Below are 22,584 nucleotides of genomic sequence, written 5' to 3'. Positions count from 1 at the left end.
TATATCTTCGGCTACGATACCAGATCACTGGAAACAAGCCCACATAGGTAAAAGAAATATCCAGCAAATCCCAATGTATTTTAAGTAATCATGGAGCCGTCTCGTTGCTTTCATTTCCATCTAAGATACTGAAAAAATGCATAAATGAGCAGATATCCTCTTACTGAGACACTAATAGTATTTTAGATCAGTGACTCCCTTCTGCGCTTATATTATTAGATCTGTCTCAGCTTTTGACACTGTATCTCCTACCATCTTACTACACAGTTTGTTTTACATTAGCGTATGTCACAAGGCCTTGAATTGGCATGGCCCATTCCTTTGCTTACAGCACTACAGGTGAAATTACAAATAGCTGCAGGTACCTCAGAGCTCCTTCCACAGCCCTACGCTATTTAATATATATCTTCGTCCTCTAGTGTCCCTGGTTTGTTCATTTGGATTTTGGATAGTATCTTATGTACACTGGGCAAATTATTGTGTTTTTTCTTTAGAAGATCAAAGGCATCTTCAGAGTCAGTATGAATGCAGTTCCCAAGAGGACATAGTCACGCTGCATTTAGGTGAAATTAAATTAAATGGAAGTACTTCTCTTTGGTCATCTGACTATACCATGGTCACCAGACTGGTGAACTGCAGAGTAGGGCTCCACTGCTTGAGCAGTAAACTCGGCAAAGAATCTAGGATTTCTTAGAGACACTCAACTTAGTTGTAAAAATTCAGGTAATTAAAGTGACCGGCACATGCTTCTCCATACTGTACATGCTTTAAAAATGTCTTCCTTTTCTTCCCAATGGGGTAAGGCACACCATGGTCTACACACACCCTTATAATGTTGCTAATATGGATATCTATGTGTTTGTCAATAAAAATGAACTATTGCCCTCATTAAATAGAATCACCTGTTCTGAACCCTACATCAACCTCGGGACGCAAATATGTAATCCGGCAGGCCCTGCGACCTAGGTCCGGGAATACTGGAGGATGGGTCATTTGTGGGATAGTGCATAGCTGGCAGGAAAATACTTGGTAAGGAAATCTATCAATCAATCAGGGAATTGTGAAGCACACTACTCACCCGTGAGGGTCTCAAGGCGCGGGGTGGGAACAACTCAGTGTCAGCTGAAAAACCAGGTCTGGAGGCTCTTTCTGAAGGTGTGTAGAGTAGGGGAGCGTCTGATGTTCACCAGGAGCTCGTTCTAGGCGTTGGCCACAATGAAGGAGAAGGCTCTTCCATCTGCTCTGGTTCTGCGGATGCGCGTGGTTTTTGTCAGGTCGAGGTCAGGGGAGTAGAGGGTTTGTTTGGGTACGTGGAAGGAGACTCTTTCTTTGAGGTATTTGGGTCCTGTGTTGTGGAGACATTTGTAGGCATGGCTGAGTAGCTTGAAGGTTACTCTCTTTTCGATGGGGAGCCAGTGGAGACCTCACAGGTGTTGGGTTATGTGCTCATGTCGTGGGATGCTGACGGCGAGTCTGGCCGCTGTGTTCTGGATGGTCTGGAGTTTGTGTAGCAGGGGTTTGTTGATTCCAGCATAGAGGGTGTTTCCGTAGTCCAGTCTGCTAGTTATGAGTGCATGGGTCACAGTCTTTCATGTTTCGGCGGGATCTACTTGAAGGTCTTGAAAAGGATGCAGAGGGTGTTGAAGCAGGTGGAGGCAGCAGCAATGAACTGGTGGCTCATACTGAGGGAGGAGTGGAGTATGACACTGAGGTTACAGGCATGGTCCTTGGGGGTAGAGGGGTGCCGAGAGTGGTAGGCCACCAGGTATTGTCCCACGCTGAGGGGGTGTGTCTGAGGACGTCTGTCTTCTCTGAGTTAAGCTTCAGGCAGCTGCTGCTCATACAGGCTGCGATTTCTTTCATTCCTTAATGGAAGCTGAGTCTGGTGGCTTCAGGGTCCTTCGAGAGGGATAGGATCAGTTGGGTGTCATCTTAGTAGGATGACAAGCTGAGTCCATGCTGGCTGACGATCGTGGCGAGGGGGACCATGTAGATGTTGAAGAGAGTGGGACTGAGTGATGATACTTGAGGTACTCTGCAGTTGATCTCTGTGGGCTTGGAGAGGAAAGGTGGGAATCTGATCCTTTGGGTTCTGCTGGCAAGGAAGGGGCAGAGTCAGATCAGGGAGGTTCCCTGTATGCCGGCGTCGTGGAGTCTGAGGGCGGCAATGCGGTGGGAGACGGTGTCGAAGACTGCGGTGAGTTCTAGTAGGATGAGGGCCGTGTGGGCTCTTGGTCAAGGAGCATGCAGATGTGGTCTGTGGCGGTAAGGAGTTCTGTCTCGATGCTGTGGTTACTACGGAATCCCGATTGGGAAAAGTTGAGCATGGCGTTCTCTTCAATGAAGTTTGTCAGCTGGGCGTTGATGATCTTCTCAGTGACTTCGGCTGCAAAGGGAAGGAGGGAGATGGGTCGGTAGTTTTTCAGGTCTGTTGTGTCTGCAGAGGATTTTTTGAGGAGGGGCTTGACTTCTGAGCATTTCGAGTCATCGAGGAACGTGCCGGCTTCGAAGGTGGCATTGATGGTCTGTCGCAGCTTGGGCGGTATGGTGGCGGAGGCTTTGTGGAAGATGTGCAGCGGGCAGGGGTCCGTGGGGGCTCCTGAGTGGATGCTCTTCATGGTAGTGGTGGTATCTTCGGTGGTGACTGGGGTCCAGGCGGTGATGGTGGACTGGCTAACGTAGCTGGAGGAAAGGTGGCTTCTAGAGTCTGTTCACTGAAGTTGTAGTAGAGGGCCTTGATTTTTAGGTGGAAGTTAGAGAGAGCTTGTTGCGGAGATCCTGGGAGGGTGTGACGTCCATCGCTTTACTGGGGGTTTCGTGGAATTGCTGGATGATGCTGAAGAGTTCCTTCGAATTGCTGGAGTCTGCAAGGATTTTGTTCCAGATGAAGGGCCTGTTGGTGGATCTTATGAGTTGGTGGTATTCTGTCATGGCGTTCTTGTAGGTGGTGTGGTCTTCAGTGGTTTTGCTGTTCCTCCAACATTTATCGAGGCGTTTGCAGATCCGTCTGGATTCTTGGGGGTCGGTGGTGAATTAGGTGGCCTTCAAGGGGTGTTGTCTGTCAGGGATAAGGAGAAGTGCAAGCGTGTCAGCGTAGTTGGTGATCCATCGGTGTAGTTCCTTGGCTGCAGAGTTGGCGTCGGTTGAGGCGGGCGGGGGTTGTGGATGAGGGTGGAGTTGAGGTGGTCCTTTGTGACCTTGTTCCAGTTCCTTCATAGTGTGTGTGGAGTAGGTTTGTGAGCAGTGTCTGTGTTGAAAGAGAAGTGTACACAGTGGAGGTCTGTCCAGAAGGGCTGCGCCATGTGGCTTAAGCGGCTGTTGTTCCCTCCTGCAAAGATGGGGTTGAGGGTGTGTCCTGCCTTGTGGGTCGGGGTGGTGACGAGCTGTTTCAGTCCGATATTGGAGAGGTTGTCCAGGAGGGCAGTGGAGTTGGGGGTCGCTGAGGTTGTCAAGATGGAAGTTCAGGTCTCCGATGAGTATGTAGTCCTTGGAGGTGATGGCATGGGGTGCGATGAGGTTGGCGATGGCAGTGGTGAATGAGGCACGAGGCCCGGGAGGTCTGTAGGTGGGGATGCCGCAAAGCATTTTTCTGGGGCTGGGGGAGGAAGCGGAGGTGTTCGCGGAGGAAGGAGAGTCTCTCCTGCTGGAGGTGGAGAGTCGGAGGGAGCTCCTGTGTGCGATGGCGAGTCCTCCTCCTGGACGGTTGGGGGAGTCCTTCCTCTGACTCTTGTATCCATCAGGGATGGCGGTGGCGATGTTGGGGGCGATGGTCCAGGTTTCCGTGAAGAAGACGACATCTGGCGAGAGGGTGTCAAGAAGGTCCCAGATCTCTAGAGCATGTCTTTGCAATGAGCGCAAGTTGAGGAGGATACACTTCAGGGCTTCGGTGGTGCTGGCATCCGGTGGGGGTGCAGTGGTTGTGGGGGTGGAGAGGATGGTGAAGGAATGTCGACAGTGTCGGCCGGAGAACTAGCCGTGGGTGGTGTTTGGCATAGACAGCTGGCAGTTGTTGTTCCTTCCGGGGTTGAGTCTGAGGAGGGCAGCTGAGTCGTAGCGGTGAGTGGTCAGAGAACCAGGGTCCCTGGCGCTGGTCATGGACGGGTCACGGACGGGCACAGATGGGTGCAGGCGAGTTTGCCATAGGCGTGCCTTCGCCATGCTAGGAGCACACCCATTGCGCGTGGCTGGCATTAAATAGGGAAGGGGGAGGGAAGAACAGCTGGGAGGTGGGAGTGGGATACCGCGGGTGGGAGGGGCTGCGGGGGCAGCAGCAGTGGGAAAAAGGGCATCAAAAACGGGCACCCAGGACAAACAGGCAATACAGAAAAAAATTCAAATAAGACAGTAAATAAGGCACAATACAAAGTCCTACGAAACCAAGACAGGCAGAGAGCGAGCTCCAACTCTAACGCAAACTCAACCTACACACACCAGCGTAGCTGTGGGGGGAGAGAGCAGGTCACTGACCAGGAATTCAGAGGACTCGCTCAGACACCCTCGCAACGGCCGGCATTAAATAGGGAAGGAGGAGGGAAGCGCAGCTGGGAGGCGGGAGCTGGATACAGCAGGAGGGAGGGCCACGGGTGCAGCAGTGGCAGAAAAAAGGGCATTGAAAACCAGCACAGAGGACAAGGGTCCAGGCAATACAGAAAAAAACAGAAAATAACATAGTAAATAGGGCACAATACAAAGTCCTGCAAAACTCTTGATCAATTCCACAAACAGACGCAGCAACATTACAATGGCCAGGGGACATTGCCCCCAATAAAGCACACATGACCGGTGGGGGTAGGCGCTACTAGAAATACCATAAAGTCAGATACCACATGAGTTAGAAACACATAGCCAATAAGGGCGTAGCACACGTAGGGTTCATGCGCTCCCCATGCCAGACATCTGAACACATTCACCACTGGCCACACTGGGTCCTTGCAGGTCAAGACCCACCTGTAGCAACCATTGACCATTCATTTATGGCCCTAACAGAAGCAACCACCATTTTGCACCACATATGGTACGCCGTAAACCTTTATTGCTTGTTCTAATAATGGATAAAAAGAGACCTCAAACTCGATATAAATTGAGGCTGTCTTCTGACCTAGTGTCGGTAGCTGTTCCATTATAGGTAAGGGGTTAACCCAATGAAGTCTGTGGACCTGGGTACAATGCGATATAGGTTAACAATGGTCCTCAAACCAATCAATAACTAAGATACGGTTAATCTATCATTTTATTTTTCAGTACGAGCTTGAAATATTTCTGTGCTCATGGGGAGAACAATCCATACATAAAGTTAAAGTAAAAGTAAAAAGGATGTGTAGCCACTGAATTTGTTACGAAAAGCACAGTAAATGTATTATAAGTCATAAATTTCAGTCAAAATCATTATTAAAAATTAGCTGGTTGCTCCTGAGGAGGAACGTGCAAAGAAAAGGAAGTGCTCAAGGTAAAAGTGCGTGACTGGGAAAATAATCCCAAGGGTTTGAGATAGAAGGAAATAGTTGAAAAATGTGTGCGTAATTGATTCAAAGTCTCAATCTTGTAAATCCAGCCCATCAATAGTTTTCATGGTCTATTTTACATAATTTCTTAACAATCACAGATTGTATTTTTTGGCACGTTGGACATGAAATAGTGGATGGGTCCAAATGTGTAGGTATATGGTCGTCGACGTTTCGACTCGACTTGTGGCACATAGGGTATCAAGTGGTCTGACAACCTTTTGGCACGTTGGACATGAAATAGTGGATGGGTCCAAATGTGTAGGTATATGGTCGTCGACGTTTCGACTCGACTTGTGGCACATAGGGTAGCAAGTGGTCTGACAACCTCATCCGCACGTGTGCTGGTGGGGGTTGCGCTGGAGTGGAGCTTTCACTGCCCAACGGCTCAATTGACTAGAGTGATTATCCTTAGACACGGAAGCCACATGGTCAGTCCGTGGACACTTGAATTGTTCAGTATCTGGGTTGCTTTTTACAACGCGGCAGCCATGCGTCCTCACGGTAGCAGAGGTAACTGTTCTTCTGGCCAAACAGTTTAATTAAACAAACTGGTCCTGTTTTGCCAAACGCCTCTTCTTTAATATTTTATTTTCTCATTATTATTTAGTTTTTTATCTTTTTATTAACATAGCTCAAAAATCCACATTTCCATTAAATACTTGTAGTAGTATACAGTGAGGTTTATACTTCTTCAACAATAGGAAGTTCAGTCACGAGGAAATAGGTGATCATAACAAACACAGTAGAAACAGTGCCCCGGGTGAGCCTACACCCCATGGCGAATTTGTGGAGCTGGAAACACTGCTTGTGACACATATCTCATCCCCAGTCCCGACAATCCGGCTGCTTCATGTCAATCTCCCACAGCTGTCCCCCTAAAACTTCGCCAAGGCACCCAAATTCGTTCCATTATTTATTTTTTATTTTATTTTTTAAAGGAAACTCAATTTGAGCAAACTCACGTTTGGACTACAGCAATGCATCCTACCTAGTCTACCAGTATCTTCTTTGCTGCCTCCAGAACACGGCTGCTGCCTTAAGTTGAAATTGCCTCTTACACCTTCGGTATGCCCTGATCTTAGCAGCCTACAATGGCTCCCGATCAGATGGTGAGCAGCCTTCAAAGCCCTCTGCAATGCCTATAGAGCAATAAACCAAGATGGACGTCTAGATTTATGAAGCATCTTTAATCTCCATCGTCCATCTCGTTACCATGGATCCTCATCCCGGATCCCCATCAGGCCCAAGGTAACATGCGAGGATGTGATTGTTCCTTTTCCTACCTCACAGTAGCTCTTTGGACCTTAAGCACCTCTTTAATCACTTGATGAATCGTACGCAATGAAAGCCCAGCTATGGTAACCCTTCTCACCTTGCAGCTATGATCTTGCTTCCCCTCTTCCGTTTTAGCATCGGGCACCATTTTTGGATAATCATGTGCTGTAAAAATCTATAAGAAAGCAAATAAATAAACACCATTACCATGCAGTCGCAATGAGCCAGTACTGTGCGATTAGGAGTTGAACAGAATGGGGTGTAATTGTGCAGACACAGTTTTACCGCACAGAAATCCACATGGAATACCAAATTTCATGGGGTTAAGGGGCACATGTATGAAGCTCATTTCCCGTTCGCAAACGGGCCGATTCTCGGAATCGTACCATTTGCGAACGGGAAAAAGCCTTTTGGGATGTATCATCCCAAAAGGCCCCCGCAAAATAGGGAATCGCAAAATTCCCTATTTTGTGACTGCATTTAAGGAATCGCAAATTGCAATTCCTTAAATGTGATGTAGAAAGCAACCAAGATGTGCGATTTCTCCTTAAGAAATCGCAAATTACCACCAACTTCAAGTTGGTGGTAATTTGCGATTCCTTGAACAATGCACTTTTTGGCATTTTTCAAAGTGCCATGTGGCGCGATTACATGCCCATAGGGCATGTATGTACGCCACATGTCAACACATGCTCATTTCAGGGGTGCAACAGGGTGTCCTTATGACACCCTTGCACCCTTGAAATTGCATTCGCAATTTGAAAGTACCTAATGGGTACTCCCATTTCATCTGGCTCTGAGTGAGGGGGCTTGTGCGGGCTATAGGATGGGAGCAAGGGGTGGCGAGCTGTATCTGAGCAGATCCGGCTGCGGGTTCGAAGGGTGGAGCAATCCATGCTTCTCTGGCCACCCACAGAATGTGAAAGGGCTGCGTCTGTCTTCGCACTTCCTGGTCTACCCTCAGCAGTTTGATCACCCGGATTTTCCAGGTAATAATACTGGGTCCAGGTAAATCTAGGTGTATTAATTAACACCAAGCCAGACGAGATCGACCAGACAGTATTCCGCCCGTGCATAGCACTCCGGCCACCTCTTTACCAGGCCATGGAATCTGGCAGCTGCTGCTCTCTTTCAAGCACTTTCATGTGCACATCTCTGCCATTTCATCCGAGTCTGTGGAACTCATTTCAGACATCACCTTTGATGGGAGTGTGGGAGAGATATGCAAGGACAGAAATCTTCAGATTGTGTTTAACACACCCAGGTTTCTGTTTTTACAGGTTTTCCCACTCGTACGCACATATAACTGAGTTTCCCTGTGTGCATTTACTTTTTAAATCGGAAAAATACAAGTAGTTCGTCTTCTGTGTAACTAACTCTCCTTGCTGTCGATCATCGCGGCCAGGCCAACATCTATGCGCAGCAACACTACTGCAAGTTGAATAAAAGACTAATGAGATTTCCATTAAAAAAAAAACAACTGTTTGAATTGCAAATGTGAATATTTTCAAATGTCTGTTTGTTTGCATTATACAGTACTGCATATGGTGCTAGAATCTGGCAAACATCTGAGTTTGAGTGTACCAACGTAATTTTTTAACATAAAACAAAATATAAATATTGTGGAGTTGCTGCTTACACCCTAAATGAGGACACTGGACACTGGTTAAGAAGGCAAGGATCGTTTATTGAATAAAGCATAAACGATAAGGAAGAGCGCCGGGCGTCTTATCTGAACCGCGCTCCCAGCCGCTCTGAGGCGCGAACCGCCGTTCACGCATGCACATTCGTGTCGCACTCTGGCGTGCTGCGTCATGCGCACCCCTGGAGACTAGAGCGCTAACTCTACAAATATTAATAACGATCAGCATAAATATGCAAGAATACAGAAATGTAACAACACAAATAAATGATATAAGCAGTATCCTACCTACGAACTAATCGGAAGAAATCATCTGGCTCCGACGGTTTTTCTTTATTTTAGCTCTACTTTATGTTTCTTGTCAAGCTGATTCAAGGTTGTCGAGCCTGCTTCAAATATTGTCTGCTATCAGCACTCACAGAAAAGTCAAGTTTATTAACATTTTTCATGAACTTACACCCCCGGGTGAGTTACACGGCTCTGTACCATTTCTTAGCTTCGCTAATCTACGTTTAGCCTCGAATTTAGTACACACGCAGAAAACGGATCTGAACATATTCCAATCAAGCCCCATGGAGCCCTGGTCCCCCCACCCACCCCCCGCCTCCTAAATACTGGACTAACTGTGCAGAGTAAAGGAAGCTCCATCTCCTCACACTCATTGCTGTGACAAGAAAAGCCTGTAATGCCCACAGTCTTGGCGGACAAAAACACAACCTTGTCCAATCTATGGGATTGATCAATAAGCAGCTGCTACACTTTTATGAAAACTAGCTCTCGTTAGATAAAGTCACAAGCACACACTTTTCTAAAATCAAGGAATGCCAAAGTCTCTTCACGGAATGTAGGATTTGTGAGCTTTCATTCATCTTCTAGAAAGTAGCAATCAACAACTTTGCTGATCTAAAATATATGGAACCACCAGATTTACTTATTCTAGGCCTTAATTTACTACTATGATCTCCCAATTAACACTTCTGGTCTGCTTCCCTCTTCAATCCCTCCATTACTCTATTCAATCTAACTAATAGACTCACATGACGCTGCTCAAATTTACTCGTACCTCCCTATACTAATATTATACTCATATTTCCCTATCTTAATTCCCCACTAATCCTTTTGGGGTCCAGAGTAGCATGCTACTCGCCGAAAAGCGTTTAGACATCTTGTCTGGGGAAGTGAGCGCTATATAAATACAATTACAATAAGTATTTCAGTACCCTCCACAGACCAACACCTTCAACCTGCCCCTAGTATAAGAACAGATCCTTTGGAGAACATGTGGATTCAGATACCAATGGAACATTAGTTTATGCTATGGTTCTCTATGTTCAGGATATCTGAGACTTAAGGGTATACCTTACCATATATTATCCCAATCCTTTTGTTCTGTTACTCTTCCATTGGATACAAAATAGACATCAATGCTGTGAAGACAATGGCTTCTATTAAATATTTTTAAATGTCCTTACCAGTCTAATGGCTGGCACTTTATTAATAGGATGAATGGCCCAATATCTACTTTACACCTATTCAACCTCTCAGTCCCCACTTTCGCCCTACATTCCCTTTTCTTAAATGCCACAGTATCTACTATCAATGATAGAGTGAATTTCTCTTTGAACTGTATCATGGAGAAGGCAGGGGAGAAAAAATGAGCTGACATTTGCCCAGAAGTTTTTCCCAGATCTCTACCATATTTGTAATTATCGTGCTAATATCACTTCCCGCAGGAACTGAAGTGTATTTCATGAACCCATCCAAACAGTCTAATAAAATGTAACCAATTTTTACTCAGTTTCAGCTTTTTGTCCATCTATTGATTACTCTTAAATGCACCACTCAATACCAGTTTAATATGTCAGGGCATTCCAGGCCATTCAATTTTCTATTCACATTTATTATCCCTACTCACAAGCTAAACATATGTTTCTGTCTAGTTAAATCAATTATTAAAACTAGTTTGAAATTCAACCAGTTACCTTCATAGAGGACATTGTAATGAGTTTGTGAGGTTTACAGCATTTTTAATGACTGCTCATTTGAATGAATCAGATTCTTTTAACTTCTTTAAGCCAACTATCATGTTTTGTATCCGATTTATCAACATTCTTCTAAAGCCTTTGGCTTTTTCGTATCTGTCCAATTCACGTGGCACTGCTGGGAGAGTAAAATCCCATTCTATCAATATCTGTGAGACATTATCTGCAAATTAGTTTGTTTCATGGGTGTCTTCACTGTTAGAAATGGGGGTCTCTAGTTGGCAATGGTTTGCACCTTTGTCCAAGTAGGGACCCTTGCTTCTATGAGGGGTAAGGGAGTGACACCCTTAGACAACCCCTGCTCCCCACCTTGCTAGCTTGGCACGAGCAGACAGGCTTATCTCAGAGGCAGTGAGTAAAGCATTTATGCACAAATACAGTTGCACACTGAAAAAAGCACACCAGTTTAGAAAAATATGAAATCTTTATCTAAATAAAACAAGACCAAAATTACAAAAACCCACTATCTCTACATATATCAAGATATCACGAAAAATCGGTTATTCACGAAAAAAGCTTGTAGCAACAAATAGCTCCCCCAAGGGCTATTACGGCATCGTAACAGATGAAAATACAAAAGTACAGCGTTGTCCCCGAGGTGCGTGGCATCGTGCCCAGAGTCACAAGGAACCCAAAGAACAGTACTGTGGCAAATGCTGGAAACAAAGACGGTGCACAGCCTTTGGAAGGAGATGCTTCGTTGGCATCGGTTTCTAACTACCACAGGGCAGATGAGGCGTTGGTTCCTTACAGCCATGCAGGGGTGGTGAGGCATGGGTTCCTTACTGTTGCTGGGGAAGTGACGTCGTGGTGGCATCGAGGTGTCAGTTCCATATGCCGATGCAGGGTTAACGGATTTGGGAGGTCCCCCACATCAGGTATCTGCTCTGTGATGAAGTACCGGTATCGGTGAGGTGAGGGGTGTGGTGCAGGCGGGGCGGTGCATCATGAGCGTTACAAGTGGTGCCTTTGGCTCCGGTGCAGGCAGCAGCATCAGTTAGGGTGCTACAGTCCGTATGCTGCGGGGTCAGCAGGCGTCTGGGCTTCGGTACAAGTCAGGCAGTGCGTCCTGCAATTCACGAGTGGTGCCCACTGCCTCGTTGCAAGTTGCTTGCCGGTCTTGGAGTTGCTATTTCTCTCTGTGGCAGCCGAAGCAGCAGGAGGACACAGGAATGAGGTCTTTGTGTCCCTGAGACTTTAGAACAGGAGGCAAGCTCCATACCAAGCCCTGGGAAATCTTCTTCAAGCAGGATACACAGCACTGTCTTGGTCCTCTCCTTGACAGAAACAGCCACTGCAGGTCAACCCCACACAGCATAGGCAGTACTTCTCCTTCCCCAATATTTAACATGCAAATGGTCTTTTTAAAGACCTGTGAAGTGCTAGGGTGCGGCTGTGTGTGTGTGTGTGTGGGAAGCTGTCTCAGCCCAGGCTGAACACAGGCGGGGTGAAATGACCGAGGGTGACAGAGAGAGGTAGAGAAAGGGAGGGAGACAGAGGGAGACAGAGGGAGAGGGAGACAGAGGGAGAGGGAGACAGAGGGAGAGGGAGACAGAGGGAGAGGGAGGGAGGGAAAGGGAGGGAGACAGAGGGAGGGGGGAGAGGGAGAGAGAGACAGAGAAAGGGAGACAGAGAAAGGGAGAGGGAGGGAGACAGAGGGTGACAGACAGAGGGAGACCGACAGATGGAGGGAGACAGGCAGAGGAGACAGAGGGAGACAGACGGAGGAGAGAGACAGAGGGAGGGAGACAGAGGGAGACAGACATATGGAGACAGAGGGAGAAAGACAGAGGGAGGCAGTGGGTGACAGACAGACGGAGGGAGGGAGACAGAGAGAGGGAGACAGAGAGAGGGAGGAGGGAAAGAGACAGAGGGAGGGAGTTAGGGGGAGACAAAGGGAGGGACTTAGGGGGAGACAGAGGAATGGAGAGGGAGACAGAGGGAAGGAGTCAGGGGAGGAAGGGAGAGGGAGACAGAGAGAGGGAGACAGAGGGAGGGAGAGGGACGGAGACATAGGGTGACAGACAGAGGGAGACAGAGGGAGACAGACAGAGGGAGACTGACAGAGGGAGTCAGACCGAGGGAGACAGACCGAGGAGACAGACAGAGGGCAACAGAGGGAGGGAGAGGGAGGGAGACAGAGAAAGGGAGAGGGACGGAGACAGAGTGTGACAGACAGAGGGTGACAGAGAGAGGGAGACAGACAGACCAAGGGAGACTGATCGAGTCAGACAGAGGGAGACAGAGGGAGTGAGACAGAGGGAGGGTGACTGAGGGAGGATGACAGAGAGGGAGACAGAGGGAGGGAGACAGAGGGAAACTGACAGAGGGAGGGAGACAGAGGGAAACTGACAGAAGGAGGGCTACAGGGGGAAACAGACAGAGGGCGACAGAGGGAGGGGGGAGGGAGACAGAGAAAGGGAGAGGGAGGGAGACCGAGAAAGAGAGAGGGACAGAGACAGAGGGTGACAGACAGAGGGAGACTGGCGGAGGGAGACAGATGGAGGGAGATAAAGGAAGGGAGGGTGACAGAGGGAGGGTGACAGAGGGAGGAAGACAGAGTGAGGGAGACAGACAGAGGGAGGAGGGTGACAGAGGGTGGGAGACATATAGAGGGAGACAGAGTGAGGGAGACAGGGAGGGAGACAGAGGGAGGGAGACCGAGGGAGGGAGACAGAGGGAGGGTGACAGAGTGAGGGTGACAGAGTGAGGGAGAGGGAAGGAGAGAGAGGGAGACAGAGAGAGAGAGGGGGGGGAGAGAGAGGGAGTGAGAGGGAGCCAGACAGTCAGAGTGAGTGAGACAGAGGGAGACATGGAGAGAGGGAGGGAGAGAGGGAAAGAGAGGGAGAGAGAGAGAGAGAGATTTAGAGACAGGGAGGGAGACAGAGAGATAGAGAGCGAGAGAGAGATATATGTGCGTGTGTATGTCGGGTCTGGTGGCTCAGTGGACGAAGGCGTCCGCTGCAGGGACCTGTGATCAACCTCATGATCACAGTTTTTTTTGTTGCTCTAGCCCCGCCCCCTCCCCCACTGACCCCGCCCCCATCGCTGCGGCCCTCGGACACAAACCCCACTGTAAATTTGGCCCCTGAGAGAAAGTTTGTGAGTACCCATGATCTATATCTTCGGCTACGATACCAGATCACTGGAAACAAGCCCACATAGGTAAAAGAAATATCCAGCAAATCCCAATGTATTTTAAGTAATCATGGAGCCGTCTCGTTGCTTTCATTTCCATCTAAGATACTGAAAAAATGCATAAATGAGCAGATATCCTCTTACTGAGACACTAATAGTATTTTAGATCAGTGACTCCCTTCTGCGCTTATATTATTAGATCTGTCTCAGCTTTTGACACTGTATCTCCTACCATCTTACTACACAGTTTGTTTTACATTAGCGTATGTCACAAGGCCTTGAATTGGCATGGCCCATTCCTTTGCTTACAGCACTACAGGTGAAATTACAAATAGCTGCAGGTACCTCAGAGCTCCTTCCACAGCCCTACGCTATTTAATATATATCTTCGTCCTCTAGTGTCCCTGGTTTGTTCATTTGGATTTTGGATAGTATCTTATGTACACTGGGCAAATTATTGTGTTTTTTCTTTAGAAGATCAAAGGCATCTTCAGAGTCAGTATGAATGCAGTTCCCAAGAGGACATAGTCACGCTGCATTTAGGTGAAATTAAATTAAATGGAAGTACTTCTCTTTGGTCATCTGACTATACCATGGTCACCAGACTGGTGAACTGCAGAGTAGGGCTCCACTGCTTGAGCAGTAAACTCGGCAAAGAATCTAGGATTTCTTAGAGACACTCAACTTAGTTGTAAAAATTCAGGTAATTAAAGTGACCGGCACGTGCTTCTCCATACTGTACATGCTTTAAAAATGTCTTCCTTTTCTTCCCAATGGGGTAAGGCACACCATGGTCTACACACACCCTTATAATGTTGCTAATATGGATATCTATGTGTTTGTCAATAAAAATGAACTATTGCCCTCATTAAATAGAATCACCTGTTCTGAACCCTACATCAACCTCGGGACGCAAATATGTAATCCGGCAGGCCCTGCGACCTAGGTCCAGGAATACTGGAGGATGGGTCATTTGTGGGATAGTGCATAGCTGGCAGGAAAATACTTGGTAAGGAAATCTATCAATCAATCAGGGAATTGTGAAGCACACTACTCACCCGTGAGGGTCTCAAGGCGCGGGGTGGGAACAACTCAGTGTCAGCTGAAAAACCAGGTCTGGAGGCTCTTTCTGAAGGTGTGTAGAGTAGGGGAGCGTCTGATGTTCACCAGGAGCTCGTTCTAGGCGTTGGCCACAATGAAGGAGAAGGCTCTTCCATCTGCTCTGGTTCTGCGGATGCGCGTGGTTTTTGTCAGGTCGAGGTCAGGGGAGTAGAGGGTTTGTTTGGGTACGTGGAAGGAGACTCTTTCTTTGAGGTATTTGGGTCCTGTGTTGTGGAGACATTTGTAGGCATGGCTGAGTAGCTTGAAGGTTACTCTCTTTTCGATGGGGAGCCAGTGGAGACCTCACAGGTGTTGGGTTATGTGCTCATGTCGTGGGATGCTGACGGCGAGTCTGGCCGCTGTGTTCTGGATGGTCTGGAGTTTGTGTAGCAGGGGTTTGTTGATTCCAGCATAGAGGGTGTTTCCGTAGTCCAGTCTGCTAGTTATGAGTGCATGGGTCACAGTCTTTCATGTTTCGGCGGGATCTACTTGAAGGTCTTGAAAAGGATGCAGAGGGTGTTGAAGCAGGTGGAGGCAGCAGCAATGAACTGGTGGCTCATACTGAGGGAGGAGTGGAGTATGACACTGAGGTTACAGGCATGGTCCTTGGGGGTAGAGGGGTGCCGAGAGTGGTAGGCCACAGGTATTGTCCCACGCTGAGGGGGTGTGTCTGAGGACATCTGTCTTCTCTGAGTTAAGCTTCAGGCAACTGCTGCTCATACAGGCTGCGATTTCTTTCATTCCTTAATGGAAGCTGAGTCTGGTGGCTTCAGGGTCCTTCGAGAGGGATAGGATCAGTTGGGTGTCATCTTAGTAGGATGACAAGCTGAGTCCATGCTGGCTGACGATCGTGGCGAGGGGGACCATGTAGATGTTGAAGAGAGTGGGACTGAGTGATGATACTTGAGGTACTCTGCAGTTGATCTCTGTGGGCTTGGAGAGGAAAGGTGGGAATCTGATCCTTTGGGTTCTGCTGGCAAGGAAGGGCCAGAGTCAGATCAGGGAGGTTCCCTGTATGCCGGCGTCGTGGAGTCTGAGGGCGGCAATGCGGTGGGAGACGGTGTCGAAGACTGCGGTGAGTTCTAGTAGGATGAGGGCCGTGTGGGCTCTTGGTCAAGGAGCGTGCAGATGTGGTCTGTGGCGGTAAGGAGTTCTGTCTCGATGCTGTGGTTACTACGGAATCCCGATTGGGAAAAGTTGAGCATGGCGTTCTCTTCAATGAAGTTTGTCAGCTGGGCGTTGATGATCTTCTCAGTGACTTCGGCTGCAAAGGGAAGGAGGGAGATGGGTCGGTAGTTTTTCAGGTCTGTTGTGTCTGCAGAGGATTTTTTGAGGAGGGGCTTGACTTCTGAGCATTTCGAGTCATCGAGGAACGTGCCGGCTTCGAAGGTGGCATTGATGGTCTGTCGCAGCTTGGGCGGTATGGTGGCAGAGGCTTTGTGGAAGATGTGCAGCGGGCAGGGGTCCGTGGGGGCTCCTGAGTGGATGCTCTTCATGGTAGTGGTGGTATCTTCGGTGGTGACTGGGGTCCAGGCGGTGATGGTGGACTGGCTAACGTAGCTGGAGGAAAGGTGGCTTCTAGAGTCTGTTCACTGAAGTTGTAGTAGAGGGCCTTGATTTTTAGGTGGAAGTTAGAGAGAGCTTGTTGCGGAGGTCCTGGGAGGGTGTGACGGCCATCGCTTTACTGGGGGTTTCGTGGAATTGCTGGATGATGCTGAAGAGTTCCTTCGAATTGCTGGAGTCTGCAAGGATTTTGTTCCAGATGAAGGGCCTATTGGTGGATCTTATGAGTTGGTGGTATTCTGTCATGGCGTTCTTGTAGGTGGTGTGGTCTTCAGTGGTTTTGCTGTTCCTCCAACATTTAACGAGGCGTTTGCAGATCCGTCTGGATTCTTGGGGGTCGGTGGTGAATCAGGTGGCCTTCAAGGGGTGTTGTCTGTCAGGGATAAGGAGAAGTGCAAGCGTGTCAGCGTAGTTGGTGATCCATCGGTGTAGTTCCTTGGCTGCAGAGTTGGCGTCGGTTGAGGCGAGGCGGGGGTTGTGGATGAGGGTGGAGTTGAGGTGGTCCTTTGTGACCTTGTTCCAGTTCCTTCATAGTGTGTGTGGAGTAGGTTTGTGAGCAGTGTCTGTGTTGAAAGAGAAGTGTACACAGTGGAGGTCTGTCCAGAAGGGCTGCGCCATGTGGCTTAAGCGGCTGTTGTTCCCTCCTGCAAAGATGGGGTTGAGGGTGTGTCCTGCCTTGTGGGTCGGGGTGGTGACGAGCTGTTTCAGTCCGATATTGGAGAGGTTGTCCAGGAGGGCAGTGGAGTTGGGGGTCGCTGAGGTTGTCAAGATGGAAGTTCAGGTCTCCGATGAGTATGTAGTCCTTGGAGGTGATGGCATGGGGTGCGATGAGGTTGGCGATGGCAGTGGTGAATGAGGCACGAGGCCCGGGAGGTCTGTAGGTGGGGATGCCGCAAAGCATTTTTCTGGGGCTGGGGGAGGAAGCGGAGGTGTTCGCGGAGGAAGGAGAGTCTCTCCTGCTGGAGGTGGAGAGTCGGAGGGAGCTCCTGTGTGCGATGGCGAGTCCTCCTCCTGGACGGTTGGGGGAGTCCTTCCTCTGACTCTTGTATCCATCAGGGATGGCGGTGGCGATGTTGGGGGCGATGGTCCAGGTTTCCGTGAAGAAGACGACATCTGGCGAGAGGGTGTCAAGAAGGTCCCAGATCTCTAGAGCATGTCTTTGCAATGAGCGCAAGTTGAGGAGGATACACTTCAGGGCTTCGGCGGTGCTGGCATCCGGTGGGGGTGCAGTGGTTGTGGGGGTGGAGAGGATGGTGAAGGAATGTCGACAGTGTCGGCCGGAGAACTAGCCGTGGGTGGTGTTTGGCATAGACAGCTGGCAGTTGTTGTTCCTTCCGGGGTTGAGTCTGAGGATGGCAGCTGAGTCGTAGCGGTGAGTGGTCAGAGAACCAGGGTCCCTGGCGCTGGTCATGGACGGGTCACGGACGGGCACAGATGGGTGCAGGCGAGTTTGCCATAGGCGTGCCTTCGCCATGCTAGGAGCACACCCATTGCGCGTGGCTGGCATTAAATAGGGAAGGGGGAGGGAAGAACAGCTGGGAGGTGGGAGTGGGATACCGCGGGTGGGAGGGGCTGCGGGGGCAGCAGCAGTGGGAAAAAGGGCATCAAAAACGGGCACCCAGGACAAACAGGCAATACAGAAAAAAATTCAAATAAGACAGTAAATAAGGCACAATACAAAGTCCTACGAAACCAAGACAGGCAGAGAGCGAGCTCCAACTCTAACGCAAACTCAACCTACACACACCAGCGTAGCTGTGGGGGGAGAGAGCAGGTCACTGACCAGGAATTCAGAGGACTCGCTCAGACACCCTCGCAACGGCCGGCATTAAATAGGGAAGGAGGAGGGAAGCGCAGCTGGGAGGCGGGAGCTGGATACAGCAGGAGGGAGGGCCACGGGTGCAGCAGTGGCAGAAAAAAGGGCATTGAAAACCAGCACAGAGGACAAGGGTCCAGGCAATACAGAAAAAAACAGAAAATAACATAGTAAATAGGGCACAATACAAAGTCCTGCAAAACTCTTGATCAATTCCACAAACAGACGCAGCAACATTACAATGGCCAGGGGACATTGCCCCCAATAAAGCACACATGACCGGTGGGGGTAGGCGCTACTAAAAATACCATAAAGTCAGATACCACATGAGTTAGAAACACATAGCCAATAAGGGCGTAGCACACGTAGGGTTCATGCGCTCCCCATGCCAGACATCTGAACACATTCACCACTGGCCACACTGGGTCCTTGCAGGTCAAGACCCACCTGTAGCAACCATTGACCATTCATTTATGGCCCTAACAGAAGCAACCACCATTTTGCACCACATATGGTACGCCGTAAACCTTTATCGCTTGTTCTAATAATGGATAAAAAGAGACCTCAAACTCGATATAAATTGAGGCTGTCTTCTGACCTAGTGTCGGTAACTGTTCCATTATAGGTAAGGGGTTAACCCAATGAAGTCTGTGGACCTGGGTACAATGCGGTATAGGTTAACAATGGTCCTCAAACCGATCAATAACTAAGATACGGTTAATCTATCATTTTATTTTTCAGTACGAGCTTGAAATATTTCTGTGCTCATGGGGAGAACAATCCATACATAAAGTTAAAGTAAAAGTAAAAAGGATGTGTAGCCACTGAATTTGTTATGAAAAGCACAGTAAATGTATTATAAGTCATAAATTTCAGTCAAAATCATTATTAAAAATTAGCTGGTTGCTCCTGAGGAGGAACGTGCAAAGAAAAGGAAGTGCTCAAGGTAAAAGTGCGTGACTGGGAAAATAATCCCAAGGGTTTGAGATAGAGGGAAATAGTTGAAAAATGTGTGCGTAATTGATTCAAAGTCTCAATCTTGTAAATCCAGCCCATCAATAGTTTTCATGGTCTATTTTACATAATTTCTTAACAATCACAGATTGTATTTTTTGGCACGTTGGACATGAAATAGTGGATGGGTCCAAATGTGTAGGTATATGGTCGTCGACGTTTCGACTCGACTTGTGGCACATAGGGTATCAAGTGGTCTGACAACCTTTTGGCACGTTGGACATGAAATAGTGGATGGGTCCAAATGTGTAGGTATATGGTCGTCGACGTTTCGACTCGACTTGTGGCACATAGGGTAGCAAGTGGTCTGACAACCTCATCCGCACGTGTGCTGGTGGGGGTTGCGCTGGAGTGGAGCTTTCACTGCCCAACGGCTCAATTGACTAGAGTGATTATCCTTAGACACGGAAGCCACATGGTCAGTCCGTGGACACTTGAATTGTTCAGTATCTGGGTTGCTTTTTACAACGCGGCAGCCATGCGTCCTCACGGTAGCAGAGGTAACTGTTCTTCTGGCCAAACAGTTTAATTAAACAAACTGGTCCTGTTTTGCCAAACGCCTCTTCTTTAATATTTTATTTTCTCATTATTATTTAGTTGTTTATCTTTTTATTAACATAGCTCAAAAATCCACATTTCCATTAAATACTTGTAGTAGTATACAGTGAGGTTTATACTTCTTCAACAATAGGAAGTTCAGTCACGAGGAAATAGGTGATCATAACAAACACAGTAGAAACAGTGCCCCGGGTGAGCCTACACCCCATGGCGAATTTGTGGAGCTGGAAACACTGCTTGTGACACATATCTCATCCCCAGTCCCGACAATCCGGCTGCTTCATGTCAATCTCCCACAGCTGTCCCCCTAAAACTTCGCCAAGGCACCCAAATTCGTTCCATTATTTATTTTTTAAAGGAAACTCAATTTGAGCAAACTCACGTTTGGACTACAGCAATGCATCTTACCTAGTCTACCAGTATCTTCTTTGCTGCCTCCAGAACACGGCTGCTGCCTTAAGTTGAAATTGCCTCTTACACCTTCGGTATGCCCTGATCTTAGCAGCCTACAATGGCTCCCGATCAGATGGTGAGCAGCCTTCAAAGCCCTCTGCAATGCCTATAGAGCAATAAACCAAGATGGACGTCTAGATTTATGAAGCATCTTTAATCTCCATCGTCCATCTCGTTACCATGGATCCTCATCCCGGATCCCCATCAGGCCCAAGGTAACATGCGAGGATGTGATTGTTCCTTTTCCTACCTCACAGTAGCTCTTTGGACCTTAAGCACCTCTTTAATCACTTGATGAATCGTACGCAATGAAAGCCCAGCTATGGTAGCCCTTCTCACCTTGCAGCTATGATCTTGCTTCCCCTCTTCCGTTTTAGCATCGGGCACCATTTTTGGATAATCATGTGCTGTAAAAATCTATAAGAAAGCAAATAAATAAACACCATTACCATGCAGTCGCAATGAGCCAGTACTGTGCGATTAGGAGTTGAACAGAATGGGGTGTAATTGTGCAGACACAGTTTTACCGCACAGAAATCCACATGGAATACCAAATTTCATGGGGTTAAGGGGCACATGTATGAAGCTCATTTCCCGTTCGCAAACGGGCCGATTCTCGGAATCGTACCATTTGCGAACGGGAAAAAGCCTTTTGGGATGTATCATCCCAAAAGGCCCCCGCAAAATAGGGAATCGCAAAATTCCCTATTTTGTGAATGCATTTAAGGAATCGCAAATTGCAATTCCTTAAATGTGATGTAGAAAGCAACCAAGATGTGCGATTTCTCCTTAAGAAATCGCAAATTACCACCAACTTCAAGTTGGTGGTAATTTGCGATTCCTTGAACAATGCACTTTTTGGCATTTTTCAAAGTGCCATGTGGCGCGATTACATGCCCATAGGGCATGTATGTACGCCACATGTCAACACATGCTCATTTCAGGGGTGCAACAGGGTGTCCTTATGACACCCTTGCACCCTTGAAATTGCATTCGCAATTTGAAAGTACCTAATGGGTACTCCCATTTCATCTGGCTCTGAGTGAGGGGGCTTGTGCGGGCTATAGGATGGGAGCAAGGGGTGGCGAGCTGTATCCGAGCAGATCCGGCTGCGGGTTCGAAGGGTGGAGCAATCCATGCTTCTCTGGCCACGCACAGAATGTGAAAGGGCTGCGTTTGTCTTCGCACTTCCTGGTCTACCCTCAGCAGTTTGATCACCCGGATTTTCCAGGTAATAATACTGGGTCCAGGTAAATCTAGGTGTATTAATTAACACCAAGCCAGACGAGATCGACCAGAACAGTATTCCGCCCGTGCATAGCACTCCGGCCACCTCTTTACCAGGCCATGGAATCTGGCAGCTGCTGCTCTCTTTCAAGCACTTTCATGTGCACATCTCTGCCATTTCATCCGAGTCTGTGGAACTCATTTCAGACATCACCTTTGATGGGAGTGTGGGAGAGATATGCAAGGACAGAAATCTTCAGATTGTGTTTAACACACCCAGGTTTCTGTTTTTATAGGTTTTCCCACTCGTACGCACATATAACTGAGTTTCCCTGTGTGCATTTACTTTTTAAATCGGAAAAATACAAGTAGTTCGTCTTCTGTGTAACTAACTCTCCTTGCTGTCGATCATCGCGGCCAGGCCAACATCTATGCGCAGCAACACTACTGCAAGTTGAATAAAAGACTAATGAGATTTCCATTAATAAAAAAAACTGTTTGAATTGCAAATGTGAATATTTTCAAATGTCTGTTTGTTTGCATTATACAGTACTGCATATGGTGCTAGAATCTGGCAAACATCTGAGTTTGAGTGTACCAACGTAATTTTTTAACATAAAACAAAATATAAATATTGTGGAGTTGCTGCTTACACCCTAAATGAGGACACTGGACACTGGTTAAGAAGGCAAGGATCGTTTATTGAATAAAGCATACACGATAAGGAAGAGCGCCGGGCGTCTTATCTGAACCGCGCTCCCAGCCGCTCTGAGGCGCGAACCGCCGTTCACGCATGCACATTCGTGTCGCACTCTGGCGTGCTGCGTCATGCGCACCCCTGGAGACTAGAGCGCTAACTCTACAAATATTAATAACGATCAGCATAAATATGCAAGAATACAGAAATGTAACAAAACAAATAAATGATATAAGCAGTATCCTACCTACGAACTAATTGGAAGAAATCATCTGGCTCCGACGGTTTTTCTTTATTTTAGCTCTACTTTATGTTTCTTGTCAAGCTGATTCAAGGTTGTCGAGCCTGCTTCAAATATTGTCTGCTATCAGCACTCACAGAAAAGTCAAGTTTATTAACATTTTTCATGAACTTACACCCCCGGGTGAGTTACACGGCTCTGTACCATTTCTTAGCTTCGCTAATCTACGTTTAGCCTCGAATTTAGTACACACGCAGAAAACGGATCTGAACATATTCCAATCAAGCCCCATGGAGCCCTGGTCCCCCCACCC

The 22,584-nt window shown here is 47.9% G+C and overlaps 1 long non-coding RNA gene across 2 annotated transcripts in view; it reads right to left on the bottom strand.

Annotated features, from left to right (window-relative positions):
* LOC144819360 (uncharacterized) overlaps nt 1-20,519 on the bottom strand; it is a 347,175-nt gene extending 326,656 nt beyond the window's left edge. Inside the window, exons 1-2 of one of the 2 annotated variants that reach the window (XR_013607314.1) lie at nt 20,446-20,519; nt 6,877-6,954 (exon numbers count right to left, since the gene is read on the bottom strand). This is a non-coding gene — a long non-coding RNA (uncharacterized LOC144819360). Of the gene's footprint in view, nt 1-6,876; nt 6,955-8,418; nt 8,525-20,445 lie in introns of those variants that run through there. The other variant, XR_013607315.1, reaches the window with a different exon arrangement.
* Nucleotides 20,520-22,584: the final 2,065 nt, after the last annotated feature.

The sequence above is a fragment of the Lissotriton helveticus genome, chromosome 2_1 (assembly GCF_964261635.1).
Source record: "Lissotriton helveticus chromosome 2_1, aLisHel1.1, whole genome shotgun sequence".
Taxonomy (NCBI): domain Eukaryota; kingdom Metazoa; phylum Chordata; class Amphibia; order Caudata; family Salamandridae; genus Lissotriton; species Lissotriton helveticus.
Note: the sequence above shows the minus strand (reverse complement) of the source record. Positions and strands in the feature narration are given on the sequence as shown.